General features: G+C 36.6%; 1 pseudogene; it reads right to left on the bottom strand.

Moving 5' to 3' along the window:
• Positions 1–308: 308 nt before the first annotated feature.
• LOC145796160 (secreted RxLR effector protein 161 pseudogene) lies at positions 309–1,025 on the bottom strand (annotated as a pseudogene).
• Positions 1,026–18,984: the final 17,959 nt, after the last annotated feature.

Genomic DNA, 18,984 nt, shown 5'->3' with positions numbered 1-18,984 from the left:
GGTGGAAATTGTTTTATAATGAAACAAGATTACTTTACAACATTTCCCCTTAATCTTGATTCTCCATGTGGCTTCATCTTGAACATTATCTTCATTCTGTTGAACAGATCATTTTTCAATGGCTTCGTGAAAATATCAGCAAGCTGATCTTGAGATTTGCAAGGAAATAATTCCACCTCTTTATTTTTCACATGCTCTCGAATAAAATGCTAGTGGGTGTCAATATGCTTACTTCTTTCATGAAAAACTGGGTTCTTTGCCAATGCAATTGCTGAGCGATTATCAACATAGATCTCAATGGGTTTTTCTTATGGAAATCCCAAATGCTTCAGCATGTTCCGTAACCATATTGCATGGCACACTGCTGAGTTGGATGCAACATACTCAGCTTCGCAAGTCGATAATGTCACAATGGCTTGCTTTTTGGACGACCATGTGAAGGTTGTATCTCTCATAAAGAAAGTAAATCTCGTAGTACTTTTCCGTTCATCCAAGTCACGTCCCCAGTCGCTATCTGAGTAGCCAACAAGATTAAAATTATCAGTTGGTTTATAGAATAAACCATCATCGATTGTACCTTTGATGTAGCAAAGAATCCTCTTTGCTGCATAAAGGTGTGACTGATCTGGTGTTTCCATATATCTGCTAATCAATCCTACTTCGTAGAGTATGTCTGGCCTGGTGCAAGTAAGATATCGAAGACTTCCAACTAGGCTCTTGAAATAAGTTGGATCCACATCACCTGCCTTCATACATTTTCTGAGCTCCACTCCATTGTCTACAAGAGTGTTCACTAGATTGCAATTTTCCGTTTCATATCTCTTAAGAATTTCCTTGGCATAGCCACTTTGGAAAATAAAAATTCCATCTTTTCTTTGTGCCATTTCAATGCCGAGAAAATGATCCATCAATCCAATATCTGTCATTTCAAATTCTTGGACCATGTTTCTTTTAAAGTCTTTGAACATGGCTGGATTGTTTCCGGTGAAAATTAGATCATCAACATAAAGACAAGCAAGCAACATGCTTCTATTAGTTTCCTTCTTCAAATATAGTGCGTGCTCATATGGACATTTTTCAAAACCATTGTCATGAAAATACTGATCAATTCTAGTATTCCATGCACGTGGAGTTTGCTTCAATCCATAAAGTGCTTTCTTCAATTAGTACACTTTGTCTTCATGACCATTTTGAAAATACCCCGAAGGTTGTTTAATATAGATTTCTTCTTCAAGGAAACCATTAAGAAATGCAGATTTCACATCAAGTTGATAAATCTGCCACTTGTGCTGGGCAACCAAAGAAATCATTAGCCTAATAGTCTCCAATTGGGCAACTGGAGCAAACACCTCTCCGTAGTCAATTCCAGCTCTTCGCTTGTAACCTTTTGCTACTAACCTTGCCTTATAGCGTTGCACTTCGCTTTGTGCATTCCTCTTTGTCTTGTATACCGATTTCACTCCAATGGGTTTGTGCCCCTCTGGTAGACTGGTAAGCTTCCATGTGTCATTTTTCTCAATGGCATGAATTTCTTCATCCATTGCTTTCTTCCATTTATTTTCTTGGATGGCTTCTGAGAAGGTAAGTGGATCACTATCTGCGAGTCGGCAGAACAAATTCAGATCTGCTTCTTCTGTAGCTTCGTACATCTCTTGCAAATTTCTCATTCGTCTTGGTTATTTGAAAAAGCTATCATCTGATGATGCTGATGATACAACACTTCTGTGAGAGACTGGCGATCTAGGTGCTGGTATTCTATGTGGAGGAGTTTGTGGCTCATCTTGAACTTCTCTTGTGATTTCAACCGGAACTTTTGATGTTTCATCTTCAAGAATGAGGTCTGCATCGTTAACAACTTCATCTTGATTCCAGTTCCAAGCTTCTTCTTCTTCAAATATCACATCTCTACTCATGATCACCTTTCTGGTAATGAGATTATACAACTTGTATTCCATTGTTCTATCTCCATATCCGACAAGGATACATTTTTCTCCCTTATTATCAAGCTTGGTTTTTCTTGCTTTTGGAATCTTGGTGTACGCAACACATCCAAATATTCTGAGATGGTTGACACTTGGCTTATGTGAACTCCAAGCTTCTTCTGGAGTCATAGAATGAAGGCTTCTGGTTGGACATCTGTTCAACAAATACACAGCACATGATACGGCTTCAGCCCAAAATTGCTTAGGCAGTCCCTTTCCTTTCAACATGCTCCTTGCCATATCTAAGATTGTGTGATTCTTCCTTTCAGCAACACCATTCAATTGTGGCATATAAGATGGTGTTATTTGATGCTTGATTCCATGCTCATTGCAATAATTCTCGAAAGCATCTGATGTATATTCTCCACCTTGATCTGATCGCAATGTCTTGATGTAGTAGCCGCTTTGCTTCTCTACAAAAGCTTTGAATTCTTTGAAGATACCGAACACCTCCGACTTTCTTTTAAGAAAATACACCCATGTCTTCTGGCTATAATCATCAATTACGGTGAGAAAATATATATTCTGTCCATTTGACATTGGCTTCAATGGACGACACACATCAGTGTGCACTAGCTCCGGTGGCTTTGTTGCTCTCCACTTCACTTCTTTGGCATAGCTAGTTCTGTGATGCTTGCCAAGAATACAGCTTTCACAGACCTCATTAGTATGAACAATATGAGGGAGCCCTTTCACCATATTCTTGCTTGACAACAGTTTCAAGCTTCTAAAGTTGAGATGTCCAAACCTCAAATGCCATAGCCAATCTTTGTCTTTGATGATGGCACTTAAACACTTCGTAGCATCATGTTGGATGTTTAATGCAAACATCTGATTCTTGGACATTCTCACCCGAGCGATCAAATTACCATGATTGTCTTTTATGGTAAGATGACAATCTTTCATGCTGATGTCGTATCCTTTCTCTAGGAGTTGTCCCATACTCAAAATGTTGTTCTTCACGGTAGGAACATAATAAACATTGGAGATGTAATCATGATCTCCATTCTTGAGCTTGATCAAAATATTGCCTCTTCTTTTCACTGGAGTCTTTGAAGAATCACCAAATGAGACTTGTGCTTGTACAGTCTCGTCAAGCTTAATGAACAGCTCTCTTTTACCACACATGTGATTACTGGCTCTCGAATCTAGATGCCAAACATTGTTTTGGTTTTTAGTGTCTTCATGGTGGAGAAATAGGACTGTAGATCCAACTTTGTTTGTTTCCTGCTCGGCAAAATTTGTTTGCTCTCCGGTTTCTGTTGTTGCTCTATTTCGGCATTCATTGCTGTAATGCCCAAACTTGTGGCACTGGTAGCACTGAACATTGGGTGTTGTAACCACCTCCTCTACCTCTTGCTTTTCCTCTTAGAGTAAAGTGTGGTTGACTTCTTCCTCCTCTAGCTGGACCTCTTCCACCTCTTCCTTGAAAACCAGAACTTCGGTTATTGTAACCACGACCTCTTCCTCGGCTTCTTTGTGATGTCCCCCCTTGTTCATTTATGTCATCTCTAAAAGACAGCTTTGATTGAAGAGCTTGCTCTAGAGAACTTGAGGGAGTCTTCTTGTTGATCCTTTGTTCATGAATCTCAAGTGTGTCCATCAACTTATCGGTGGTCATGGAACTGAGATCCTTGGACTTTTCTATTGCTACAACCACGTGCTCGAACTTGCGACTGAGTGATCAGAGAATCTTCTCTATCACTTGAAGAGATTCCATCTTCTCTCCATATCTTCTCATATGATTAACAACGATCAATGTTCTGTTAAAGTACTTAGAAATTGGCTCATTCTCATTCATGTGCAACATCTCAAATTTGCCACGTAACACTTGGAGTCGAACTCTAATCGTCTTCTCAATTCCACGGTGTGAATTGTGGAGAATACTCCATGCCTCTTTAGAGGTTGCTGCTGCTGAAATCTTCTCAAAACTTGACTCATCAATGCCTTGATAGAGTAGATATAAGGCATTTTTATCTCTTTTCCTTGAATCTTTTAATTTCGTCTTTTATGCATCATTTAAACTTCCTTCATCTTTGAGAGTAGCTGACTTATCATATCCTCGATCCACTAGCTCCCACAAATCTTATGAGGCTAGTAGGACTTGCATTTGAATACTCCAATTTTCATAGTTCTCCTTGCTGAGTTTCGAAAATTGGGGCTGAAAGAAGTTGTTTGTGTTGGCCATTGGTGAACTTTAAGAAATCTGCAAATTTTCAAAATGGAATTTGCAAATTTTGACCATACAGATGTGTTCGAAATATTCCAAATAGTTGGAAAGCACTATTGGATCACCAAAAACGGACTTCAAATGGCTTAGATCTAGCAAAAAATAATTGAACGACTCAAATTGGCGGAATTTGGGACTTCTAAGAAGCACTAGATAATTTTTTGGATCAGATGACGTCAGCGTGACGTCAGCAGCTTGGTGGCTCGGCTCAGTCTACGGCTCGGCGGCGTGGCTCAGTATGCGGCTCGGCTTAACGGCTCGGCTTGGCTTGAGGCTCAGTCTTTGGCTTGGAGGCGCGGCTCGGCTCAACTGTAATTGCTTGTCAAAACAAAAATTAACTTTGAAGTGCAGTTGCCGAGTTTCGAACGTTAACCCTTGGAATTTAGAAGTGAGAGTCAACCACTTTACCAAACAAGTTCCTTTGTTGTTAAATCTCAAGTTATATAATTTAACTTAACTCTTCTTCACTTTGTCTCCGTTGTCTTCGTCATCTGGCAACGCGTGCGGCACATGAGCGCATTGGAGCGCGTAAGAACGGCGTCAGTGGCATGTGTGAAGTTGTCCGAAATCCTTTTTCGACGCTGTTTTCACAGTTGTGCTCGTCTCGTTGGGAGCTTCAAGTTGATCTGATCAAAAGTGGATTTCAATCACTTTGATTTCTGGGCAATTTTTGAAAAACACACTCTGTTCTTGAAAATTTTGCAGAATGTCTGCAAATTCAAGCTACCTTCGGCTCTGATACCACTGTTAGTGGGAGTGGGGTGCAAACCACTTATGGTGGTTCACAAAACAAAAACAAATACAACAGAGAATGTATAATCAGAAAAATAGATTATTTAACTCAAATATTTAGGATACACTGAGAAGAGGAAAAACTCTCTAACTCTCTAACTCTCTTCTTTTTCCCATACACTGAACTCTCATAATACAATAGCTATATATAGATAAAACTAACAAAGTGAACACATTAAATGCAACTACGGCTGAGGCAACAAATTTCAAACGACAAACTTGATTTGCAGCTTCTACTTTTGACAATCTTGATTTGCAGCCTCCATTCTACTCTTAGGCCGGTGGAAATTGTTTTATAATGAAGCAAGATTGCTTCACAACAAAATTTACATATCCATGGAAAGTTTACAAAATATTAACATATCAGTCAAATTCACTTTACAGCCATGTCTAACAGTGTAATGGGCGAGTCTGAGGTTTGAATGTTTTTTAGAATTGGAGTTAGGATGGCCAAATTAATCCCAATACCCAGACCGGGCCAAACCTAGAGTGGCACATATTTCCTTAGTTTCCCTCAATCATCATTAGGTAAATCACACATTTTTTTCTTCTAATTCCTTTTAACATGAATCCCAACCCTCTCCTATACCTCTGCTTCTGTAGCCTACATGCAAAAAACTGAACTACTTCTAACAAATCATCAGAGAATATATGCATGCATGTTGTTTCAACAAAGACGAGGATGATCAGGGAATTCTGGAACAAGTGCCTTGATCAGTTACGGGTGTTATCTCATGGTGCTTCAAAAGTGGAAGGACTTGACAGTGGTAGAGATGAACTTCTCTATAACCCCCTTTTTGGTATAAATAAGTGGTTTGTCGATAGGTAATCTAACAACTACAAACAGTGTGAAGATTGGACAACTCATTGGAGAGGTTGCACAAGAGGAAATATGATTATCATGAGAGTTTTATTGATAGAAACTCTTTAAGAAGGAAAGAGGACAAGAAGTCCTCGTACAAACAAAAAGATAAAAGTCAAAACAAATAGCACAAAACTCGTAATACTAGGGATGTTATTGATAGAAACTCTCTCTCTCTCTCTCTCTCTGAGTCAGATTGTTGATAAATTTAAATGAACCCTATCTAAAGGGCTCTCACTCACCAAAAGAACCCTTGACAACCTATGGCAAGGCTATTATATTTGTGCTATCTGTGCAGCAGAATTGGCCATGAGACATGATAGTTCTGAGGGATACTGATCCATGACTACATGTAAATCCTAGTTGATTTTATGGCTCCCAAAAGAAAAAAAAATATCAATCCAACAAACAAGGAAGCCCTTACTTGGGTCAGGTTTCATAGGCCAGATAGGTAATGTAGGAAGAAATTACAACAAAGTGTGTCAAAATAGTGCACCAAATTAAGCAACAAGCAGCAAACTTGTACAAGATGCTCACATCACACAACCTAAGGTGGCTTAATTTCTAACCAAGAAAAGTGGTGATAGCTATATGTGTTGCATAGCAATGTAATGTGCTGCATTGGTTTTCTCTCAGATTAGCAAATTGGAAAAACTTCCAAGTGAGGGCCCAAAATTAGGAAGTTGGGTTGGCAAGCTTTTAACAGACTTATATCACTGAAGAGTATTTTGTGGTTGATAACGGTTCAACACCCCTCCAAATTAAAACTATTCAAATTGATACAAGGAAGACGACTTCCCTATTTTTTCAAGTCAAGAACAACTCTCAATAATAGGAAGAAAACATTGCTCTGGTCGTTATAGATACAAACCTCAAAACAAATTGCAAGCATGTTTGCATCAAAAAGAGAAATCAATTACTAAGAATGAACCCAAGACATAAGAACACAACTTGGTAGAGGTCTAACTTTGAGTTAGCATAGATTGGCAACTTATAGAACAAAATCCAGGTAAGGCTCTAGTCCATAAACAGGTTTACATGATTGTCCCTCAATAGCCCTAAGGAGCCACATCAGTATATTGTATAAGAATTGTCAAGGACTGGGGCTACCTTGACAATCCAACCATTAAAGGTCCTGGGTGTCCAGTTTAGACCCTCACTAATTTGTCTGCTTGAAATGCAAGCTAGAAAAAATAATTTTGAAGAAATCAGAGTATTTAATTTGTGTTTTTCACTTTTGGGGAATATCGGTCTTGCTGGAAGAGTAGTAGTTTTTTCAAGCAAAAAGGTGGATTTGCACTTTACTGAATTCCCATTTTTTTTATATTTTATTTTTATTTTTAGGGGGTATAGCCAATGCACTTTTCATAACCTTTTGGGAAGTGGAGGCTCTCATTTATTGATGTTTGCCAATAATCAATGAAAGAAGAAATCTTTGCTCTCTTATAGCTAATGGCTCTTGAAATTTGAACAAACCATGGCTTTGCGTCGGGAGGGGGGGACGGGGCGGCGGCGTGATTTCAATGACATCTCCTTTGCAACAGAGAAAGAAGGTGCCAGAGATAGACAAAAGCTCAAAACCTTAACTTTTAATGAATTCCTCTATCAATGCAAAGTTATAGATATGGGGAATAAAGGCCACAGTTTCACTTGGTAGCAAATCATAGTTAGGAATACATTTGATTTTACATACCAAAATCTATTTCAGAACTTCATTATATTTGTACAAATATTTTTCAAAATCAAAGTAAATTATATGATCTTCTCAAAGTACCCAAGTCACAAAACCACCCAAGTTATATACTCATCACAATGCCAAAGGAAAATTTACTGAGAAATAATAGCATAAAAAAGAATTAGACTCTCCACAACAGTATAACATTCAACAAGTTATTCAATACACATATACATGAGAAGGAAGCAATACATTTCAACACTAAAGAGAATTATATACAATACATAAAAAAGAATTATATACAATATGTGAAAAGGCAATCCATCTATATTAATTTAACCATTATTCTACTTTTAAATTCTTCCTCGTTTCTTTTAGTTGATCCCCTGAACCCGCAACAACCTTTATAAAGGGAGTCAACCTATGTGAGATAATGAAAATGTTAACGTGCTAGGATCTAAGTATGAATTCCCATCTTGACTTATTACATACACAAAGATACTTTTGACAACAATATGACCCAAAATATTAAATTGATATCCCGACATGAATATGAGAACAATAGTGCATTCAGGAAAAAAGATATTGATGCAAAGTTATTGTTCATATGCAGCTCAAAAATCCAACACAAAGTATCTAAGAACAACAAAATGACAAACTATAACAATTAAGTGCGGCAAACTGTAACGATTAAAGTACTACACAATGCTTCCTTGTTGGGAAACCCTTTAAGAGAAATTGGGACACATGTGATTTCCAGACTCCGTCAGCTGCATCTAGTGCAACTAAGCTCTCCATATAAGTATTAACATAAAATGAGTCGCCATGGAGCTCCAGATGATTGATTTGGCCGCTTTTTGTATCACATGAAACCAACTCCTAAGGCTCCAGTAATCCATCTTGAACCATTAAGACTGTGAGAATATGGTATTATTATGTAGTTATGGTATTATGTATCAATTAGGTAGGTTGATATTCGATTGATTGTATAGGATTATTTCCTATTATAGATTAGGTTTAGGATTGCTATGAATATTGGTTGTAATTTTTGTATTCTACAAGTTGAATATACATAAACCAATTCAGAAATCTTATATGGCATCAGAGCAGTGTTTGAAAACCTAATTAGCCTCCGAAGTCGTGCTCACTATCAACCTTTAATCTCACTGAAATCGTGACCTACCTGTTGGAATCTCGATTCATCTCTTCTGGCGAAGTCCCTCGTTCGTATCTCTGCTCTAACTCTGAGCCTGAATTGCGATCCATCGCGACCTGTCTACCTCTACATCATGACCCATCTGGCTTACGACCCACCTAGTGTCTGATTCTGGTTTACTGGTCTTCTCTCTCGCCAAAGAACACCCCTCTAATGTGGTTCGCCTCTTCTCTCTACTCGACTTGGTTGGGTGACCCATCTGATCGACGTGGTTAGTTATGCTTTGACTCCTCTCATCTAAGACTTTTCTCTAGTTCTGCTTCAATTCTCTGGTGTACTTCTGATTTGCTTTGATCGTATTTGATTGAGTATTTGGTACTGTAATTAGTTTGTTACAGTTCACCACTCAGTTATTTGTTATTGCATTTTGACCCTACAAAATTTTGTTTATTACACTTGAACCCTTGGTTTTTCTATTTTGTTCTATTCTGGGTTTATTACACTTGAGCCCCTCAGTTTTCTAGTTATTATGATGTCTCTGGCTTCAGGTGAATGTGCCTACTGCCATCAAAGGGGTCATTGGAAGTACCATTGTCCCAAGAATGGATATCTGTCTGCTTTGTCTTCTCAGCAGTTTTCGATCCAGTTCTGCGCCTCTCCTCTGAGTACTATTCGACCTTCCGTCGGTTTTACTGCATTTGCCTCGACTCTTGATCCTGACTTGGCTTCCTTGAGTGCTCAGATTAGCTAGCTTCAACATATACAAGGTAGGCGTATAAAATTATAAATCACACATCTTTTGTGAAAATACATGAAGAGTAGGAGTGTCTTTAGAACGTGCATAAGTATCACTCACTATCATCTATGTACTCTACTAAAACATTGCCATTGTTTCTCTAACAAATCAAAAGGAACAAAAACTGCACCTGTGGAAGGAATCCTAAATTGTGCAGCAAAACAAGATAGAATATGCCCACTATTCACCATCTTTTTTGCACCAATGATATGTCACAGCAGTGCAAAATTTGGGAGAGAAAATAAAAGTAGAAAGTGGTTGGAGTCAAAGCCAGAGCTGTGTAGAGGTCTTTAACCCCTGAAAAAAAAAAGAAAAAAAAAGAAGGAAAAAAAATAGTTAGTGAAAAAATGAATGTGCATAAATGAGTGCGGCAGTGCACATGCACAGAGGAGGTAATGAAGGTGTTGGCATGTTTAGCCACCCAAGAAACACCAGTAAAGTGGAGTTAATAGATAGATAGGCAAGTTGCTACCAATAACATGGCAGATTATTGCAGATTAATGTTAACAAACTAATTAGTAATTATGAATATCAAGAATGTGCAGATAGTCAAAAGAAAAGGACAATGAAAAGAACCCTCTACTTGCAAGCGATCCTAGGTTTAGCACGAGAGTGATTAAGGTGTTCAACAGCACAACTAGGATCGGAGAATTAAAAGTACCATGTTTTGCAGATGCGCGTGAATCACTGAAGTATATGACTGGTTGTAATGCGAGGGACATCAACTAAAGATATCATAATGCACGTAGTCACCCATCATTCTTTTTTCTTCCTCTACACAAAGATTATGGAAATAAAGAGAATCATGAACCATTGAAATAGGCTTAAAACCCTGCATAGACCTGATATTGTCTAAATTCTGTCCTTTCAACCACCAAAGAAAAGGTTTTTTTTTTTTTTTTTTTGGGTTATATGTGTGTGCATGTGCAAATGGCACGCAATGACCAGTAATCACCCAAATCAAGTCAAAGAAACTGTAAGGATGGAAAAAAAAAATTCATTATAAACCAATGGCGCACGCAACGTGACACAACGTAACCAATTAATTTTCTTGGCTATCTCAAAAAATGGTTTCACTCACAAACAGTCAAAAACATAATCCTTGAGATAGCAAATAGCAAAAACAAGAAAGTTTCAATGAACTCTACCAAGGGTTTTCTTGTTAAAAACAAGTTTAGAGTACATTTGTTTCTTAAATAGAAAATAGGCAGTGGTTCCATCATTACATGGATTTGATGCTAGATCTTTGCCAAATATACTTTACAATCTCATTGTAAATCTTCTTCACTCATACTCGTCATTTAAGGGAATGAAAACTACTTTACTGAAAATAAGTTGGAATTATCAGAATAGTTAACTGAACAGTTATATTAATTGAGATATTAGACCTTCATTATATTTATAGAAATATTTTTTGAAATTATGATTGCCAACTCCCTAATCTTTCACCTAAGTTGAATGTACTTGAGTCACTAAACCACCCAATTTACTTTTCACAAAGTAAATTTATCCATGATTATACAACACAAGCACAAAACACACTTTATTAGAAAATAATAGCATAAAAAAGTAGTAGAGAATTAGAAACATATATTTTCGGCATAGCATCATAGACAATTTTCATATAGTTTAATTTAATCCTTTCTTCTGTTTCCAACCAGAGGTGCTATGCGACAATACAAAATTCTACTAGTATATCTTCCCAATCAACATATACTATTCCTACGCACATACATCAGAAGAAAGAAGTACATTTCAACCTAGAATTATGAAAATATGTGAAAAGGCAATCATCTACATAAACCTACCTTCTAATTTAATGCTCCTCCTTTCTTGTAGTTGATCCCCAGATTCAACCACAGCTCTATAAAAATAGTACACCCAAATGCAATATCGAAAATGTCAAGGTGTTAAGAGCAGAATATCAATACCCTACTTGACCTTATCTTTATATACACCGAGGTACTTTAAAATGAACAAGAAATTTTATATAAACATTCATGCATATACCCACTCAATTACGATAATAATGTTGCAATCTATATAAAAATAATAATTTGACGCAAGGTTGATGTTCATATTATATATGTAGCTCACATCATCGCCATGAATCTAAGAAGAACAAAATTACAAATTATAACAATTAAGCTCAAATTCTGAAGTACAAGTGGGGGATAATGATCTTGCCTCTTTCTCTTTTGCTGCTTCTTTCTCTTTCGCCTTGATGCTTCTTTGTTGACAATTGCATCAAGAGAATTGGGATTGTCTTTCCTGACTCCATTAGGTGCATCTAATGCAACTAAGCTCTCCATGTAAGTAACAACGTGAAATGAGTGATAAGAGCCATTTACTCCTAGATGTTTCTTGATTTGTTGGCTCTGGGGATCATTCCAAACCAACTTTTGTTCCTCTGCAACCATTCACACATCGCCATTCTTTTACAAACCCACTACGCTCCAAAATTCTTCTAGTCAAATGATTGTGGATCGTTTAGTCCACAACTCCTTGACACCATATTCCTCTATTACCCATATATGAAAAGTTTGGTAACTTGAATAATAGTCACATTGTACAACAACGGACTCACCCAATATGGTAACATACTATTGTCATTAAAATTTATTTTCTCTGTCGAACAAATACAACAAATTACAGAGAGCTGATCCAGTGAATGCTAGGGGTGAAGACCACGAGTTTGCAGAGGAATGTGAGTCCCAGAATGCAGAACAAATGACAAGAGTGAAACAGTTAAAGAAGCAGAGGTGGTAGACGCAATTTCCTCTATCTATTCATTTGATAGTGCAGTGGGATGCGGCCAAACATGGCCCAGGTGTCAAGCTATGAAGTTAGGCATGTAAGTGATGTAGGGCACGCGGTTTGTTTGCAAGAGAAAGAGGAACAAAAAAGCAGTTACCAGCGGTTATGGAGATCATGGGCAGTTTTGCAAGAAGTGGAGGTAACTTGCTCCATAGTGGGACACGTGTCAGCAAGCCAGTAGCAAGGTCAGCAACATAAAAGCTAGGAATTCGAAGGAGAAAAGGCTCAACAAAAATTCATAACCCATGTGGAATTAGGAGTAACATAACTTAATTAGCAGTAGCTTTTGTACTTGGGTGTATTTTGTTTGTAATTCAGCCTCTGTGACCAAGTTTTCCTCTGTCGATTGTTGTGCACATTGAACTTGTAATTTAATTATTGTAATTAAGTGGCAAGTTTATTTGTTCTTCAATCAAATTTTAGTTTATTTACACTTGTTTCTTCACATAATAAGCTCCAAAGAAGTCCTTGAAACTGTCAAGGCATAGCACACCAACCACAATTGTTTGATCTGTTGTTGTTTGTGAAATTCTAGCTTCTTTGTCGAATCTCTTCTGACGATTTAACCCAAACGAGGTTTTTACTAACATATTTTGGCACGCCCAACGGGACCTGTCTAAACAGATAGAGCAATTATTGGAAAGCATGCTTCCACATGAAAATAAAAAATGCTCTTTTTCTTCGAATAGAGCAATTATTGGAAAGTATGCTTCCACATGAAAAGCTGAATTATTTGAAGAATTGAACGCCATATTTAATTTCAAGTTTGCTCACAAAATGCAAACTATTATTCATGAAGAGCCAAGGTATGAAAATAATATGGCTCAAGGGATGAACACACCAAGTCATGAAGATAACATGACATTTGGAGAGTTTTCATAAGCCATCAATGGTTAAAATTTTTTTTTAAAAAAAAGAAAAAAAAGTCCATTCTCCCGAAAGATGTTAAAAATCTATCACAAAATGATGGTGAAGATTTACTTGGGAGGCATAATTTTAATCCAAAGATGGCTGAAAATTATGAACGTGGGGGACATAATTTTAAGCCAAATATGGCCGAAAATTATGAACAGAAAACTGGTGAGCAACAATCCTTTTTGGCAAAAGATGATAAAAATCATTGGGGAGAAAAGCAAGTTTTTAAGCCAAACATGGCTAAAATTGATGAATTACCAACTATTTATGAATTCAACATTTTTTATATCATTCAAAATGATGAAATATATGAAGTTTTAAAGCCAATTTATACTATGGCTTTTGATGTTCAAAATTTACTTTGGATTTGTGGATCACACCAAAACTCAATTTTAGTGAAATGGTTAACAAAACAACAACTGCTAGATAACATTTTTTTGTCAATTGCATGTAATGGATAATTAACAATGGTGAATGAGCTAAGTATAGCCAGCAAAGGCATAGCAAGTTCATGTAGTATTAGCCGATGAAAATAATAAAAGAAGAAAAGTGTTTGCAAGGCCATGTATGAATGTGCACAGGTCTTTTTTGAAGATGAAAATGCTTCAAATGTGCATTGATAGTGTCAATTGTATATAAATTGGAAATTATTTAATTTCCCAAATAATGTCTATTTCAATATAATAGTTGTAGAACTCTTCAAAAATTCTAGTGATCTCATATTTAAGAGTTGGCGGGTATTGTTTGCATTATAATTTGTTTCCAGCGATTGTGGCCTGTCGATTATGGCCAAAATAATTTATGAATTTAGTAAATATGGACTGTCCCTAAATTTTTGCCCTTTATATCATTTTAGGGAAAATCCATTTTTACCTCTAAAATTTATTTTCTCTGTCGAACAAACATAACAAAATACAGAGGGCTGGTCTAGTGAATGCTAGGGATGAAGACCATGAGTTTGCAGAGGGATGTGAGTCCTAGAATGCAGAACAGGTGACAAGAGTGAAACAGTTGAAGAAGCAGAGGTGGTAGACACAGTTTCCTTTGTCAATTCATCTAATAGTGCAGTGGGATGCGGCCAAACGTGGCCCATGTGTCAAGCTATGAAATTAGGCATGTAAGTGATGTAGGGCACACGGCTCGTTTGCAAGAGAAAGAGGAGGCTGCAGTAGAGAAGCAGTTACCACTGGTTATGAAGATCATGGGCAGTTATGTAAGAAGTGGAGGTAACTTGCTCCATGGTGGGACACGTGTCAGCAGGCTAGTAGTAGGGTCAGCAACGTAAAGGTTAGAAATTCAAAGGAGAAAAGGCTCAACAAAAATTCATAACCCATGTGGAATTAGGAGTAACATAATGTAATTCAGCCTCTGTGGCCAAGTTTTCCTTTGTCAATTGTTGTGCACATTGAACTTGTAATTTAATTATTGTAATTAAGTGGCAAGTTTGCTTATTATTCAATCAAATTTTAGTTTATTCATACTTGTTTCTTCACATTACAACCTCTAAAGAAGTCATTGAAATTGTCAAGGCATAGCACATCAGCCATAATTGTTTGATCTGTTATTGTTTGCGAAATTCTAGCTTCTTTGTCGAATCTCTTCTGACGATTTGACCCAAACTAGATTTTTGCTAACACATACATGGTTGTAGAATCTCTTAATTTAACTAGATGGTTTGGCAATGTCATCTCCCTAAACACATCACCACCCATATCAAATGCCAAAACAATGAAACACAATTCAATGAACCGCCGCATTCGACAATGCAGAGAATGTACTGAAACAAAAAGCTTCACTACGAAAATCAGCAACACAATTGGATCTCCTCCAAGAGTGAGTGCTAACCTCAAAGCAGAGAGACTTCACTGGTAGTCTTGCAAGGATCTCCATCCAGACTTCTGTAATCCTCCTTCAACATTATCCAATTTTCTAGATTTAATTTTTTTTAAATTAAGATTTTTTTTTGTGTTTTTTTTAGTGATTTTTAAAAATATTTTAAGTAATTTTTTTTCTTTTAGATGCATTTAACATAAATGTACTTAAAAAGTAAAATATTTATAAAATAATATTATAAAAAATTAATAAATACAAAAGAATATGAAAATATACTAATTTTTTTTTTTAAAATTCATAAATATTATATTTTTTTAATTATACTTACATTACGTGTACCTAAAAAATAAAAAATTTATTAAAACAAAAAAAAAAATGAATTTTTTTCAAAAAATTAAATTTAGAAAATTGAAACCAAATTTCTTCAATTCTTTTTCCTTCTCAACTTCTTGAGCAGTTGATATAAGCTTGGGGCTTAAATAGGCTTGTGTGAGTGAAGAAAAATAATATAATATATAGTTGTGAATTTATTATTAGGATAAATTATGACGATAGTCCTATCCTTCAATTTTTTTGTCATTTTAGTTCTCATAATTTCAATTAACTCGATTAATCCTAAATTTATAATTTTGTTTTAATTTAATCCAATCGATTACAATTCTTAACATATTTTTTAAAATGTCATGTGTCATATTTCTAAGGTCAAAATTATATTTACTAAATTCGATGAGTTAATCTCAATTAGTGATAATTTTTTGTAAAAAAACTAACAAAATTTAATTAAGAATCAAAATTGAGCCAATTAAAAATCTATAAACCAAAATGATATAAGAAATAAAATGTAAGGACCGTCAGTATAATTTGCACTTGTTATTATTATTAGGGTGAAAATCACAAACCCCTATCAACCTAGGACACCTTTTAATATTAGGAAAAAACATAATATGCTTGAAATATAAATTACACCTGTGATTTTAAAAATTATAAATATTTTATTGTCAGAATTTTTTATTTAATAGAATTAGTAAAAAAATAAAATTTCTAATTACTCTTCTATACAATAATAAAATTATCTGCATTGTTAATTGAAATATAGTTTTTGCGTCATTAAAAACTATTAATTGACTTGATAATTTATTAATAAAACACTTGAAGGGGCGAAATGTAATTTTTAAAATCACATAAGGTAATTCATAATTTTAACAAATCTCAAATGATGTATTTTATGATTCACCAATAATATTATTTGTATCACTAATATTTCTTATATTTAGTTAAAGAGTAAATTACAATAAATCTCTTCAAACTATGTAGGATTGTAAAAATGGCTCGCAGCTCGTGGTGGCCATACTTAGTCAAAATCCAGCCCATTTTAGCAGTATCTATATTTTTAATCTCACATTTTCCACATAGTTAAAATTCAGGTCTATAGTCATCCAAGTCAGTCTTTCAATTTTCATTCTTTAACATTTTCATGTACGCCCATTTTTAATGATTTTTGCATCATGACTCTCTCACAAGTTAGACTAATCTGCACACAAATCTTAATTTCATACCCATTTTTCGCTGAATTATTTCCAAATTTACAACCCAGAAGAAATAAAGGCAACAATGATGTAAAAGACAAGTCATTTTCTTCCCAAAACTTACGGTTACATACAACTTTCTACAGGAATTACTCATAAAAATAAAAAAAATAAAAAAATAAAATAAAAAAAAAACATAAACAAAAATAAGCACAAAATTTTTACATAAATTAGTCTCCATCGCTAGAGGCCAGGTCTTCTTCATCAACCCCTTCATCCAGGGGGGTCTGGGCCACGTCGTCTTTATCTATTCTCACACTGCTGAAGTCTCAGTCTGGGAACAACTCTTCCGCTTTACGTTTAAAGGTCTTCCAACCGCTGTCCCAGAACTCAGCCATCTCATGCTTGTAGAAGTTCGACCGCTAGAAGGTCTGGATTACTTCCTCTTCACTCCTCCTTCTAGCGGTCGCTCCCGACGGGCCAGCCCCCCATCCCCCTTTCTCGCCAAGCTGCTGGCAACAGCCGCATCGATGGCCATCTGGAAATCGATGGACCTCTTGAATTGCTCTACAGCCGCCATATACAGGTCGGGGTACGCTGTCCTTTCAGATGCCAACTTGGCCCTCTCCTCGGCCAGGGCCTTCTCCAACTCTACCCTCTCAGATGGTAGTCGCGCTCGCTCCTCCGCCAGTGCCTTCTCCAACTCAGCGATCTGCTGATCTGCCTCCTCCTTGTCCTTGATCGACTAGGCGCGCAGATCTTCATTACAGGTCATAGCCTCATCCCACCTTTCGTTTGCGGTGGTACAGGCTTTCGGGGCTTCCTCCAACTTCTTCTGCTCACCAACCAACTAGAACTCCAGTCCTATCACATTATTGCGCTCCGCCTCAAGCTCTAACTTGGCTGCGACGAGCTCGGCGCTAGCTCGCTCTGCCACATTCCTATGTACCACCACGAACACCTCTATGACCTTCGCTGTCACGACCCGAACCCGCCCCTATGGGTTAAGGCCATAACCGGCCAGTAATCACGAGATTACCTATGGCCTCAAACCAAATAAAACAAAACTCATCAGAGTAAAGGGGCCAAACGGAAACAAATTTAAAACTTTGTCCATTAAGCTGTGCTTATATGCACACCATAACATTTCAAACATTTATATGTTAATAACTCACATCAAAATATGTACTAACTATGATGACCCAAACCCGCCCCTATAGGTTTAGCATCGTAATCGGCCAGTAATCCTTGGATTACTGAAGGCCTTTGAACAGATTAACAAGATTAAGGAGCTAGTGGAAGCAAATACATAAATATAGTTGTCTAATGAGCTGTGCTGACTTATATGAAACAGAATATTTAAAACTTTATATACATAGCCGGTAGTCAACCATACATTATACCCACACATATTACAGTATTTTAAGTACAGCCAACAGAATTACATCAAGTCATATATAGAGACAGAACCAACAGAACTTGAACACAGGACACTTCGGGAACCTCTATGTGAGGCACAAAGGTTGGCTGATAACAGAACACAGGTCCAGACAAAAAGCCTTCAGGCTCGGGCTCCAGAATGCTCACCTATACATATAAATACACACAATGAGCTAAAGCCCAATGAATAACATTAAGGTAAAGGGTTTATTGAACAAAATCCGAATATATCATAAGCAAAAAACAGATCAGAGCAAAATCATTCTCATACCAGAACATAATAATAGTACATCCCATAGAACACATCACAGAACGTCTTCCGACTAGAGTAATCGGTTCCGGATACCGATTAAACACATATCACCACAATGAAGTGGCTAACGAGATCTCGTAATTACTTGTATGTCATGGACCCGCATTTTCATGCCGTCCCCCATGACTTGGGGGACTATCTATGGATGCCATAATAGATTTCAAACATGGAATATCCGTTCACGAAAACAGATATCATTTCAGAAATCACAGCTTATCATATTTCATTTGGAACGTAATTCATATGAACGTATCTTTACAATAACGTTACTCACAGTGGTTCCAACAAGTGGTCAATCAATCCTCGAGTCTTGACCTACAATCACAAAATACATAACACAAGCATGTCTTATCGTTACACATTCAAGTGGCCATTAAGGCTTAGCTTTCATTACATTGGTTCTTTTTCTTTCTTATCACATTGCCTAAAACACACACATTTGCAGCCTCGGAACTTAGTACATTCTTTTCTTAGTGTGTTTCTAATTCATAACCTCATTACTACGGCTTAATTAAGGCTTAGGAATGCCTAAGATGCAATAAGGATGTCAAAACATGCCTTGGAACACTTAGGCAAAATTTCTAAAAATAAGGTCCATGCTCGAGCGTAGCTTTCCTCGCTCAAGCGGACATGCAAAATGTGAATGG

The sequence above is a fragment of the Camellia sinensis genome, chromosome 7, assembly GCF_055761805.1.
Source record: "Camellia sinensis isolate YWXY chromosome 7, ASM5576180v1, whole genome shotgun sequence".
NCBI lineage: Eukaryota > Viridiplantae > Streptophyta > Magnoliopsida > Ericales > Theaceae > Camellia > Camellia sinensis.
Note: the sequence above shows the minus strand (reverse complement) of the source record. Positions and strands in the feature narration are given on the sequence as shown.